The sequence below is a fragment of the Pteropus vampyrus genome, unplaced genomic scaffold (assembly GCF_000151845.1).
Source record: "Pteropus vampyrus isolate Shadow unplaced genomic scaffold, Pvam_2.0 Scaffold2, whole genome shotgun sequence".
NCBI lineage: Eukaryota > Metazoa > Chordata > Mammalia > Chiroptera > Pteropodidae > Pteropus > Pteropus vampyrus.
In genome coordinates this window covers 16118183-16130665 of record NW_011888783.1, presented here as the reverse complement: position 1 = coordinate 16130665, position 12483 = coordinate 16118183, and the positions used below count along the sequence as shown (strand labels likewise).

General features: G+C 38.7%; 1 long non-coding RNA gene across 2 annotated transcripts; it reads right to left on the bottom strand.

Annotated features, from left to right (window-relative positions):
• Nucleotides 1-477: 477 nt before the first annotated feature.
• Nucleotides 478-12170, bottom strand: LOC111738257. 2 transcript variants are annotated; one of them, XR_002779788.1, is made up of 4 exons: nucleotides 8624-12170; nucleotides 6050-6330; nucleotides 716-881; nucleotides 478-629 (listed from the first exon to the last, which is right to left on the bottom strand). It is a non-coding gene; the product is annotated as an uncharacterized LOC111738257 (long non-coding RNA). The 2 variants fall into 2 exon arrangements; XR_002779786.1 differs by lacking the exons at nucleotides 478-629; nucleotides 716-881 and having other exon boundaries at nucleotides 3902-6330.
• Nucleotides 12171-12483: the final 313 nt, after the last annotated feature.

Genomic DNA, 12483 nt, shown 5'->3' with positions numbered 1-12483 from the left:
CAGATAATAAATGTTTACTGTTATTAAGCTGCTAAATTTGGGGATGATTTGTTATGTAGAAATTTATAACTAACAGAGTACCTAATCTATAGGAGTTTTACAACTTAGCAGGAGAGCAAAGATGGATATAGCTATATATAAATAGGTGAAACAAGCCAGTATATGTTTAATTAGATACTGATTGTTATAAGCTCCGAGAAATGGGGAAGAAGGAAGGAAGAGGTTGAAAAACAAGAAGCCCCATTTGGAAAGCTTTCGAGAGGTCAATTTTGAAAGAAAAGATCTGAAGAAAGGCAGGACCACGTTTTGGAATCTCTCCTTTTCTGGAGAAATAAAATTCCTGAGATTACCCAAATGTTCTTTGTAAAATGTTAGATTCACTTGAAAATCAGGAATGTATCTTTAGAACAATATAGAAGTCAACCTGCTTTTAGTAAAGTAATCCAGCCTTATAAAAAGTGCAAAAAACTTACCAATGCACATCAAAGTTGTTACCAGTTTGCTACCTACCACCACTTATGTTGGGTGAGGAATAACAGAACATTTATTTATTGGGTTGGTTTAAGTTAAAGAATCAAGAAATTCAGTTCTTGGTGGGTTGGTTTCCACGCTGGAGAAATGGATATAAGCTGAAATGAAGGGAATGATTTCTATTTAGTTGAGAGGAATAAACAAACAAACAAAAGCCCTTCAATCAATGAGAGAAAATTAGTACCTCTTTCCAGCCTATTGTTTTTCATTTTGCTTTGCTTTTTTAGGAAGTTTAAAATCGTAGTGGGAGTCATGATGGTGTGGAATGCTCGCTGGGAAAGCATCCTGGTATCTTTCATTTTGCCCAATTCTCATTCAAGGCATCAGTTTCAAATGACATAAGAAGTTTGCTTAAATCGAATAGAAAATTAAAGCTCATCAATTAAGCAGCTAGAAGAAAAAGTACTATAAAGTAAATGAATATATAAAAAAGATATTCAACTTCATAATGATTAAACAAATGCAAACTAAACTACAGAGAGGTACAATTTTTAAAACCTTATTAGACTGCTAAAGACTAAAAAGTTTGATAATGCTCAGTAATCGAGAGTAAGGAGAGTCAAGCATCTCACAGGCAAGGGGTAGGAATGTAAACTGATACAATTCTAGAGAGCAATTTGACATCTAGCAAAATGTTAAATGTACAGACCCTTGGACACAGCGATTCCCTTCCCGGGGAGTTTATTCTAAATGTGAATGAATATCCATTGCAGCTCTGTTAGAAGTAATGGGAAAATTAGAAATAGCCATGCACATAGTAGAGGGCTGGCTAAATAAACAAACAAATAAATGGTAACAAACACATGGAGTGGTTGCTGATTTTGTGTCAACTAAGAGCTCTACGTATGTGAAGTCATGTGATCTGACAAGACCTGAGACTTGAATCTCTTCTTATGATGGTACAGCCATCCAAACACCATCCAGCTATCCAAAAGCACAGGGGTAGGGCCAAGACCTCTCATGGAATAGAAAGGATGAAAGGAAGTTTCAGAGCAGGCTACAGAGCAGTCTCATTTATGATGAAAAATAATAGTGTATATATGTTTAAATTTGTGCAGAAAATGTCTAGAAAGATAAACCAGAAAGAAATAGTTAACAGTGGGATCCTCTGGAGAACTGGGACTGGGAAAGCCAGAGAAGGGAGAAGAGCTTTCCATTATTTTACTGAATACTTTCTTTACTTTAAAATTTTATCTCTATCATCTATCTATCTATCTATCATCTATTTATCATCTATCTATCTATCTATCTATCTATCTATCTATCTATCTATCTATCTATCTATCATCTACCTATCATCTATCAATCATCTATCATTCTATCTATTTATCATCTATCTATCATCATGTACCTATCATCTATCTACAGTGCATGTGTATATACTTTTTGCTCGAAGCAGACAAACTGCAAAAGTTCAGGTCACAGTTCCCAAGACTAGCTTTACTTCTGACCCGAATTGTATGTTTGAGGGGATTCCAAAAACCACCCCCAGGTTTGATAAATTTACTAGAAGGGCTCATAGAATTGACAGATAGTTTTTATATTCATGGTCGCAGTTTATTACAGAGAAATGATACAGATTAAAGTCAACCAAAGGAAGACATGCATGGGCAGAGTCTGGAAGGGTTTCAGATGTGAGGCTTCCAGTGTCCTCTCCTGTGGAGTTCAGATGCATCGTACCCCTGGCATCTATGTGTGACAATGCACATGGAGTACTGCCAACTGGGGAAGCTCATGTGAGCATCACTGTCTGATGTTTTTAATAGGGTTTCATGATGTAGGAATGATTCATTGATTGCCCATCTTCTTGAAGCCTGCAGGATGTCAGATACTACATGACCCAAAGCCCTACCTTAAATTATACCTGGTCTTTATGAAGAGGCCACTGCCACCCTAAGATCCAGTGTGGCCATTCTGTGCCCTAAACCAGAGGTCCCCAACCTTTTTGGCACCAGGGACCAGTGCTCCTATGGGAATCTAATGCCTGAGGATCTGGAGGAGCTGAGGCGGTGATGCTAGTGCTGGGGAGCAGCTGAAAATATAGTTGAAGCTTCTCTGGCTCGCCCACCATGCACCACCTGCTGTGTGGCCCAGTTCCTAACAGGCGACAGACCGGCACTGGTCTATGGCCCAGGGGTTGGAGACCCCTGCCCTTAACAAAGATAACTATATCAGGTATGACATAGATTAATCCCAGAAGCTGAGGGTGAAGGCCAGACCTCTCTTTCTGCAAGGTCGAATTTTTACTTTTATAATTAAAACCTCAAAAAACTATGTGGTTAGCTTTCCATGTGCTCATTGATATGTAGTATAGTTTCTAAGTGTTTTTATATGAGGACTGATTTGCACTGAGACACTCTGATCACGTGGATTTTTGTTCTGTGTTTTCTTAGATTCTATACATCTATTTGGCATCCATTAGTCATCGGGCCAAACTAAGAACCAAAGTTATTTACATCTCCCCTGTGAGCCAGCTTTTGTGGGTACATGAATATCATATTACAAACCCTCCAACCAATTACCAGTCCATATTCCCAATCACCTCCTTTATCTAATTCTCACACACCAAACCAATACTTCCCTGTTTAACTTACCTAGGACCAGGTAGTACACAGATAAAGGCCACCTCTCTAGTCCAGAGCCTGCTGACATCATTCAAACTAGCCAGTCCTAGGCTGTTCCCTCTGCCTCGCCTCGTGTCTCCTGTGGGAAACAGTAACGGTTCTGAGCCTTGCTTTCCCCTCACTGCCTCTGCCTGCTGACCACAAACTGATGCTTCCCCATGTGGCCCTGTGCAGTGTGGCATGCTCCCTTCTCTTGGGAAATGTAAGTAGTAACAATCTTCCTTCAAAGGCATTGGGCTCTTTGTGCTGTCACTCAGTCACCTCCATAAATTAAAATCCTGTGGGTCTAAATGAGACAACTTGGAAACCCCTCTTCCTTATCCTAGGCTTCTTCGAGGACTTGCTGATGCAGGCCTGGCTCATACGTGCTTGCTGAATTTAATAAACAAGTTTTACACTAATGGTTTTTGCTTCAGTGATGCAGGAGATAAATTATTCATCTTGCTTGATGCAATCAGTGCTCTACATGGAATTTGAAAATAGGTTCAATAAACCACTTGTGGAAATGCTCATTGGCCTACAAATTCTGCATCGACTTAATTTACTAGAAGTACTCATGTCCTAACTTGGTCACTGTTCTTTTGTCACTCTTTCCTGCTCACCCAGGACCCAGAAATACACATCCCATCCCCCACCTCCACACCAATTCATGTAGTTAGCAAATCGGCTTGTATATACTGTCAATAACTAAATCTGCCTTAGCCAACTTAAAAACTAAAACTCAGAATGAGAAGAAGTTGTGCTTATTCCATTTAGGCTAGTTGCATGATTTATTTTAGGCACTGAGCAAATGTTAGTTTATGAATGTTTTTGCTTATTACAAAATGTCAGGAATTTCCTGGAGCTGGTTTTAACACAAACACTTTAATTGTACTCTTGGGCAAAGATATGGAAAACAGAAAACCTGGTAAACTGAAGATATACATTTGGTAGTTAATTCTATAACTGATAGTGTTGTCTTTGGCCAATTTGACCCAGCAGTCCCCAAAATGAGGCTTGGCCATATTCCTGCATTTTGAGGGACACAAGGTGTGAAGATATGAATGGGTTGGAAAGGAGAAAAACTGAGATAAATATTAGATCCAGAACAAATTTAAGCCTCTCATAATAAAAATGGAAAACATGCTGAAATTATGGACAAATAAGTTTTACTAATGCAGGTGAGCAATAAAACAACAAATGTAGTGACTGCCTTAGTCAACAGGAGAGGCTGTTTATGGTTGGTCTCCAATAATTCCCCAAGGCTGACTGAATTAAGAACTCAAATTCTAAGCCAGAAAAGTTGAAAAACATTTTAAAGAAGAAAACTCTAAAATGGCTGTTTGGGAATACTGACATTCTCTTTTTTTATAGAAGAATTATTGAAAAATCATTTTATATGTATTATTCAATTTAGCCAAAGTGTGCTAGAAAATCAGAAGAATTAAAACACTCTGGTTTTATAATACTTTTGGATCTTTAACTTTAACGAACTGTTAAGGAACTGTTGCTTCACAGCCAAGCAGAAGACGGGGAATCGTTTATGCAGAGTCGGGACAAAGAATGTTAGTTATAAATGCTCTTGTGAATAGTAAGTTCTGTGAACTCACATATGTCTGGAGGCTTTTGGCTGCAAGTAATAGAATACTTAACTAAAAGTGGCTTCAACAATGAGGGCATTTAATTCTTGCACAAAACAAGAGTCTGGAGGGAGGCTGTTCCAGCATTGGCTAACAACAGTTAGGGACGCTTCTTTGCTCGTCTCTTGGCTTTCCTTTTCCATAACTCCATTAACACAGTTATTAAATCTATTCTCAAATAAAAAAAGGAATGATGTCCATAGAGCCTGGAATCTCCCTCATCTTCATGGCAGGAGGAGAATGACAGTGGCCATCTCTTCTTGTCTCTCTCTTTTTAACCAGGGAAGAATTATCCCTCCAAAGCTCTGCCAAGCCCCTTCCCGAGACCTCTTCATATTTCACAGGTCAGAGCTGGGTCACCTCCTTATCCCTACCCCTGGCAGACGAGAGATTACGGGATGAGTTTAAACCAACGATGCTTCATTTCCTGGAGCTGGGCACTCTCACTCTCTATGGACAAAATTGAGATTTGGTTAGCAAGGAAAAGGGGGTGAGCTGGGTATATGAGAAAGTTATGGGTAAACAATCAGTGTTTGTGATATTTGGAGGCATCAGCAAGCGAAAGGGAGGACCTTGGTCCCAATGCCTGAGCTGGCCATTGCTACTCAAAGGATGCATAAAAAAGGAAATAGGTCTTTCATTTGTTACATCGTTTAAATCGGATAAATACCTCAAACCAGATATTGTATGTGGCTTTGTAGGAGTTAAACCACAAGACAGGCTCCTTCTCAGGAAATAAAACTTGGCCAAATCTAAATTTATTTTCAAGTAAAAAAGGAATGGTGTCTCGAGGTCCCTGGAATTCACCCCAAAATGACACAAATACAATAAGCCAATGGCTGAAATCATTTACACACAAAATTTGACCAAAGCAAATAAGCTTGCTCTCATGCTGTGATCAGAAGAGCAGCAAACTAGGAGGCTTTGTTCAAAGCAAAAAGAGTGCTGGACGACAAGTGTCCTCAGAGCGGGCAGAGAGGGAGCAGTAAACAGGGTTAGTAAATCCACTCAGGCAAGAGCCTCGAAAGTTCAAGATGTGCTTGCTCTCTTGTCTACACTTTCGTGGGATTTCAAAGGATTGAAATGAAAGGCTGTGAACAGTACACGACACCCTGCCCCCTATCTCCACGCCGCTCCCCCATTTATAGCATCGATAGCAGTAGCCATGCCTGCTATTCTCTACTGAGACTTAAACATTTTCGTGGGGTAGTTGCTCTAAACAGAAACCGCTCAGACTTGGTAGGCCTCCTGAGAGCAAGAATTGAGAAATCTTACCACAATCATAGAAAAATAAAAGGCAGAGCTTATGAGCGGTGACCGTAAACGCTGGTGTCTCCCAGTCCCTGTAACAAGGAAAAGAGCAGGCGCATGAGGCTCATTCCCCCAGATGACACTCGCTGGGCAGCGCCCTGTCTGCGTGGATGAAATGCTGGAATCCTTTGGAAGCCGCTGATGGTTGACTCGAAACTTGAGGGCTCCTCCACCTCCCACAATCCAGTCACTAAAGGGTTAACGTATAGAGCTTCCAGGATTCTGTGCTAACCATGGAACACTGGCTAAAAAACAAAAAACGAAGGGCAAGTCAAAGAGGGCTGTGTGAAAGCTTCTACTTTCCCTTCAAACCTATTCTCTCCACACCTCTCTGCTGATGGTTTTGACTCAAACTTCACCATGAAAACAAGCTACACATCTACCCATGTCTTCCCTGTCTTCTATTCCAGTGGAAGAAGCATTCCTGCATTTACTCAAGGCCAGGCCCTGCACCTGCATTCCTCATCCTACAACCCCCTCACCCCATAGCTTCTCAAGGATCCTGCTTCTTTTGTCTCTTCCTTTCTCCTGCCCCATCGGCCTCAAACTCTCCTCTCCAGGAGCATTCCTATCAACAACACTCAGACATGCTCTACCATTTCCCATTGCTAAAAACCCAAAACCACCTACCTGCCCACCCACCTACCCAGCAAACCCTTTTGCCTGAACACCTCTTTCTGGCCTCCACCTTATTTCTCTTATTCCCTTTATGGCAAAACTTCTCAAAAGAGTAATCCAAATTTTCTTTTAAATGAAACAGGACTTGATCAACCAGCACATCATTATCTTTATTTTTTTTAACTGCTCAGCAGCATTTGCTTTTTTTTTTTTTTTTTTTTGTGAAACTCTGCCTTGTGGCTGCTCTAACATCAGTCTCTTGGCTTGTTCCTACCTCCTTAGCAGCTTTGTTGGGCCTGTTTGGCTGACCCCTGCTCCTTTCCCTGACATCTGCACCACGCTCATTCTTGAGCCCTCTCCTCTTGTCTTTCTATACTCCCTCTAGTCTAGGTGATTTACTCTAGTCCCCAGGTTTTAAATGCCATCCATGGAGTGATGATTCTCAATTTATGTATCTGCTGCCTCAAACTTTCTTCTGAGCTTCAGACAAATGCAGCTAATGGTCAACTAAATATCTACCAAGGGTGTTTAAAGAGCATCTTAAAGGTGCATTTTAAATGTTTTCAGTGTGGGTTGTTTTCTTATATATGAGTAACAGTTCTTCATGTCTTCTGCACATATTTTCTTCCAATTTGTGGCTTGTCTTCCCATTGTCTTGACAGTGTCTTTTGCAGAGCAGAAGTTTTTACTTTTAATTCGGTCCAGCTCCTCAATTCTTTCTTTTATGGATTGTGTCTTTAGTGGTGTATTTAAAAAGTCATCACCATACCGAAGGTCATCTGGTCATCATTTTCTCGTTATTTTCTAGGAGTTCTATAGTTTTGTGTTTTACATTTAGGTCTGTGATCCATTCTGAGGTACTTTTAGTGAAGAGTGTAAGGTCTGTGTCCAGATTTTTTTTTTTTTTTTTTGCACATGGATGTCAAGTCGTTCCAGCACCATTTGTTGAAAAGACTATCTTTGCTCCATTGTATTGCCTTTGCTCCTTTGTCAAAGATCAGTTGACTACATGTACGTGGGTCTATTTCTGGGCTCTCTATTCTATGCCATTGATCTATTTGTCTATTCTTCCATCAACACCATGCTTTCTTGATTAATGTAACTTTATAGTAAGTCTTGAAGTCAGGTAGTGTCACTTACATTTAAAATAGATTCTTGATTCCTATCTCTGCACGCACATTTCATACCTGCTGCTCCCCTAAGTCTTTTCCACCTCAGTAAATGGCACCGTCATGTATCCAGTTGCTCAGCCTAAAAACCTGGGAGTCATTCTTGATTCTTGAGGTATCCCTTCCTTCGTCTCATCTAATCCCTCAGTGTCTTTTTAATTCTTCCTCCAACAAGCAGATCAGGCCAAGCAGAACAACTCTCCATTTCCACTTAGTCTAAGTTTTAAGAGTCAGTCTCATTGATGGTCCTATAACTGGTCTCTCCCTTGCTCTCCTTTACTGTCGGTAAGTTCCCTGAACTTTTTTCTTAAAACAAACGACAAACCAGAAATGAGGATTTATCATATACTTTTTACATTCAACTTTAAATGAAACTACAACCAGTCTGAGCAAAGTGGGTTTTTTATGAGATCTATTGAAATCAGATGGGGAGGAGATTTCAGGCTAAATTCCTCAGGGGGACAAGTAAAGCCCTGGACCGTCTAGCACAGTAGCCACTAAGCCACATATGGCTGTTGAGCACAGAAAATGTGGCTAGTTTGAATCGAGATATGTCGTAGGTATAAAATACACGCCATATTTTGAGGACTTAGTATGAAAGAAAAAAATCTAAAAGCTCAATAACTTTTAGGTTGATTACGTTTTAAAATGATAAAAATTTGGATATATTGGGTTACATAAAATACATTATTAAGGTAAATTATTTTTTTAAAATGTGGCTGCTAGAATTTAAATTACATACATGACTTACATTATAGTTCTATTGAACAGTGCTGCCCTGGACAGTAATGCATGCCGGTGTAGTTTTCTGGCCTCTGACATCCCTCTCTCCTGCTCCCAGGGTCTCTGCTCCATCTGCCCTCTGCATGTCAGCCGGCACTTTGCTTCTCCCTCACAGCTGGCTCTCATGACTGGGAGGATTGGTTAAGATGGCAGATGGGTCAAGATTCTAAGTGATCTTGAAAAATAAAAATCGGATCATATACCTCTCTTGTTTAAAACCCTCTAGTGGCTATCCATTCAAGTTAGAATAAAATTCCAGCACTATATCATACAAACAACATCCCGAGTAACTGAGAACCTTGTCCTCATTACATGTTAGCTACCCCGGCCTCCTGTCTGTTTCTCCAAACACCAGGTCTTTCCTGTCTCGCAGCCTCTGCATTTGCTGCTCCTTCTGCCTGGAATGCTTGTACACAACTTCTTCTGATGGCTGGATCCTTTTTACTCCTTCAGTCTTGGCAGGAAAGTTCTCAGATATGACGTAATTCTAGATGCATTTTTACATTGCCTTCAAATCTTTGATTCAGTTACTTAAGTGAAAAACTGCATAGCTCTTTGTTATAATCCCTGATGTATAGATGTATTACATACATGTAAATATGAGAACTATTTGGAAGGGTACACACCAGTTAACCGAGGTCACTTCTGTGATCATACTATACACATTGTTCTGCCACTTACTTTTTTGCAAAGCAATGTGAGAAATCTTTCTATGCCAGCTCATATAGATGTACTTTATTCTTTTTAATGGCCAAAGGCATTCTTTTACAAGGATGTATTATAATTTGTTTCACCATTTTCCTATATTGATGGACATTTAAATTGTTTCCAATTGTTCTTACTATTATGATTGAATCTTATTATAGCTGATACAGATTTCAGTTTAGATCACAGAAAATAATTTACCTTCTCATTTATGAGAATCAGTCTTTTATTATAGTTTCTGAAATAAACATCCTGTTAAATTGTGAAACGTGGCCATATTAAGCACTAACAAATTTTTTGTATGCAGTTTATATGTTATCATCTCTAACCAACATCTTCAAAAATTTAAGGTATAGAAGTGCTTTATGAAGACTTAATATTGCTAGTAATGCTTTGTGCATAAGGGCATTTAATTGAAGAATACATTTTTTTTTAAATTGAGGTATAATTTATATAAAGTGCACAAATCTTGTACAGCTTGATGAAATTTTACCTATGTATACATCTGAGTGACTGCTCCCCAGATAAAAATACAGAGCATCTCCTACACCATAGCAGGTCGAGGGACAGTATATTTTCACTGAGTAGGATACTTCTTAAGCTGTTTTTTTTTTCCTTCAAATTTCCACATTCCTCATTTCCTTAGGACAAATACTCCTTTATGATTCTTATATTAGGAGAAGAGAGAGTAAGGTGAAGAAACAGGAAATCACATGCATCTGCTGGGTATTTTCCCATCTCTACTTGTCCCAAATCATTTATTTTTAGAAACTGCTCATGGATATCCTAGGCTAGATTGAGAAAAGCATGGGAGTGTTGAAAGCTTTCAAGTTTATATAATCCAGGCTGACAGGATTTTCATTCTACTCTCCCCAAATTCTATCTATTCATTAAGGCCAATATGGGTCATTCAATACGAATAATGCTGTACTGTACTGGTTTTGAAATTATGGAGAGTCATTTGTTTTATTATTTTTTTGATAGAGGAAATAATGAGCTGTGCAATTTTGGTGAAGCAACTTAATTTGTATCTTTACAAGAAAAGGAATAATGAGAGAGAAAACTGAGGAAATAATAATAATAATAGATATATATAAAATAATGAGAGAGAAATAGCCTGTGGCCAGATCACCAGTGGCCTCAGTTGCCAAGTTGAGATGTCTGGTCTTCCTTACCCTTTCCAGTTACATTGTGCTGAATAGAATTTCCAGTGGCTACACTGCGAATTTAGTAATTTTCTCACAGAAAATTAGTTCTAACTTCCAAATAACTAATTTTTAATTTAACCTTTGCAACACAGTTTATTATTTTATCACATAGTTCTAGTTAGCATTTACTTAATATTTCTGCTCCTCATTAACTTCTGAATAGGTGAGTTAAACAAGATATTCTCAAATGATATTTTCAGTCCGAAAATTCAGTGATTTACTTACATGAAGTCCTGCATAAGTAAAATGTCGACATTTATCACTCAATCCAACAATTTCCTCTTTCAGAATATTCTTTAGCAACATTAAAATATTAATATTTCTTCTGCAGGGCACGTATTTAGATAACTCCAGAAAAAATGCTTCATAGTTTTCTTATGTGTAATATATAAGAATTGGGCTTGTTACAAAGGGACCTGAATAGACATTTCTCCAAAGAGGACAGACAGATGGCCAATACACATATGAAAAGTTCCCCTGGAATGGCATCAAAATAGGCCATTGTCTGGTTTGGGAAGCATAAATTCAGAGTGAAAGGAAGAGCTGGATCTGAGAATCCCAACTCATGTGACATGTTTCATTATGAACTGTTGCACATCCTAGAGCTTAGAAGTCTGAGATGCTAAATAGGCAAACCACCCCCCTCTCCCGCCATTATCCCCCATTCTTATATGTCCTTAGAAGAAACACCATAATTATTTATCTTTTTACTGTGTCCATACAGAGGCAGGACTTAATAAATCAACTTAGTGATCAGGTAGACAGAGGTGTTCTCAGTGAGGGACATCCATTAGAGGTTTTGGAAGTGATTTCCTAAAGAACATTCACATTTCTGTCTTCTAATTTTACATTCACCAAGCAACTTTCAGTTTTATAATTTTCTCTCTTGAGTGGATAGGGACACTAAGAGAAAGTACTCCAATTATAAGTTAAAAGAATTGCTAACATTTACTAAGCACTTACTAGATACTAAGCAGTTTTAGCATTTTACATGTATAAATTCACTTAACCCTCACAACCACCCTATGAGGGAGGTCCTATTATCCCCGTTACAGCTGAGCAAGCAGGCTCAGAGTAGTTGCCTAACCAGGGTCATATAACTAAAAAGTGGTATAGTCAGGTTTCAAACCCTGATCTCCTGACTCCTGAGTATGGCCCTTAACCACCATTTATTATTAACAAGTCAGGAACATCTTCTACTATAAATGAAAAAACTTGCCTTCTAGTTTACAAATTAGACTCTTCAAAGTTAGGGAAGTGTTACACACAGGATCAGCTGAGATGAAAAAATCTGCAAAGTCAGTACCAGATCAGATGTGTGGGTCGAGAACTCTGTGAAGTGCTGCCTATATGGTCAAGTAAGTCCCTTCTTTTTTTGTATTTCCTAATTGCGACACAAAGCTTTTTTACTGAGATACTAATTTATAAGTGGATCAGGATATTCATAGACTATGAAGGAGATTCAGGAACTGTCCATTTTTTGGCCATACTACCCCAAGCAATCTATAGATTCAATGCAATCCCGATCAAAATACCACAGCATTTTTCAGAGAACTAGAACAAATAATCCAAAAATTTACATGGAACCAGAAAAGATCCTGAATAGCCATGGCAATCTTGAGAAAGATGAACAAAGTTGGAGATATCACACTACCTGATATCAAACAATACTACAAAGGCTATAGTAATCAAAACAGCATGGTACTGGCATAAAAACAGGCACATAGATCAATATAACAAAATAGCCCAGAAATAAACCCACACCTATATGGACAATTAACCTATGACAGAGGAGGCAAGAATATACAATAGGGTAAAGACAGTCTATTCAATAAATGGTGCTGGGAAAATGGGACAGACACATGCAAAAAAATGAAACTAGACCACTTTCTTACACCATATTCAAGAATAAACT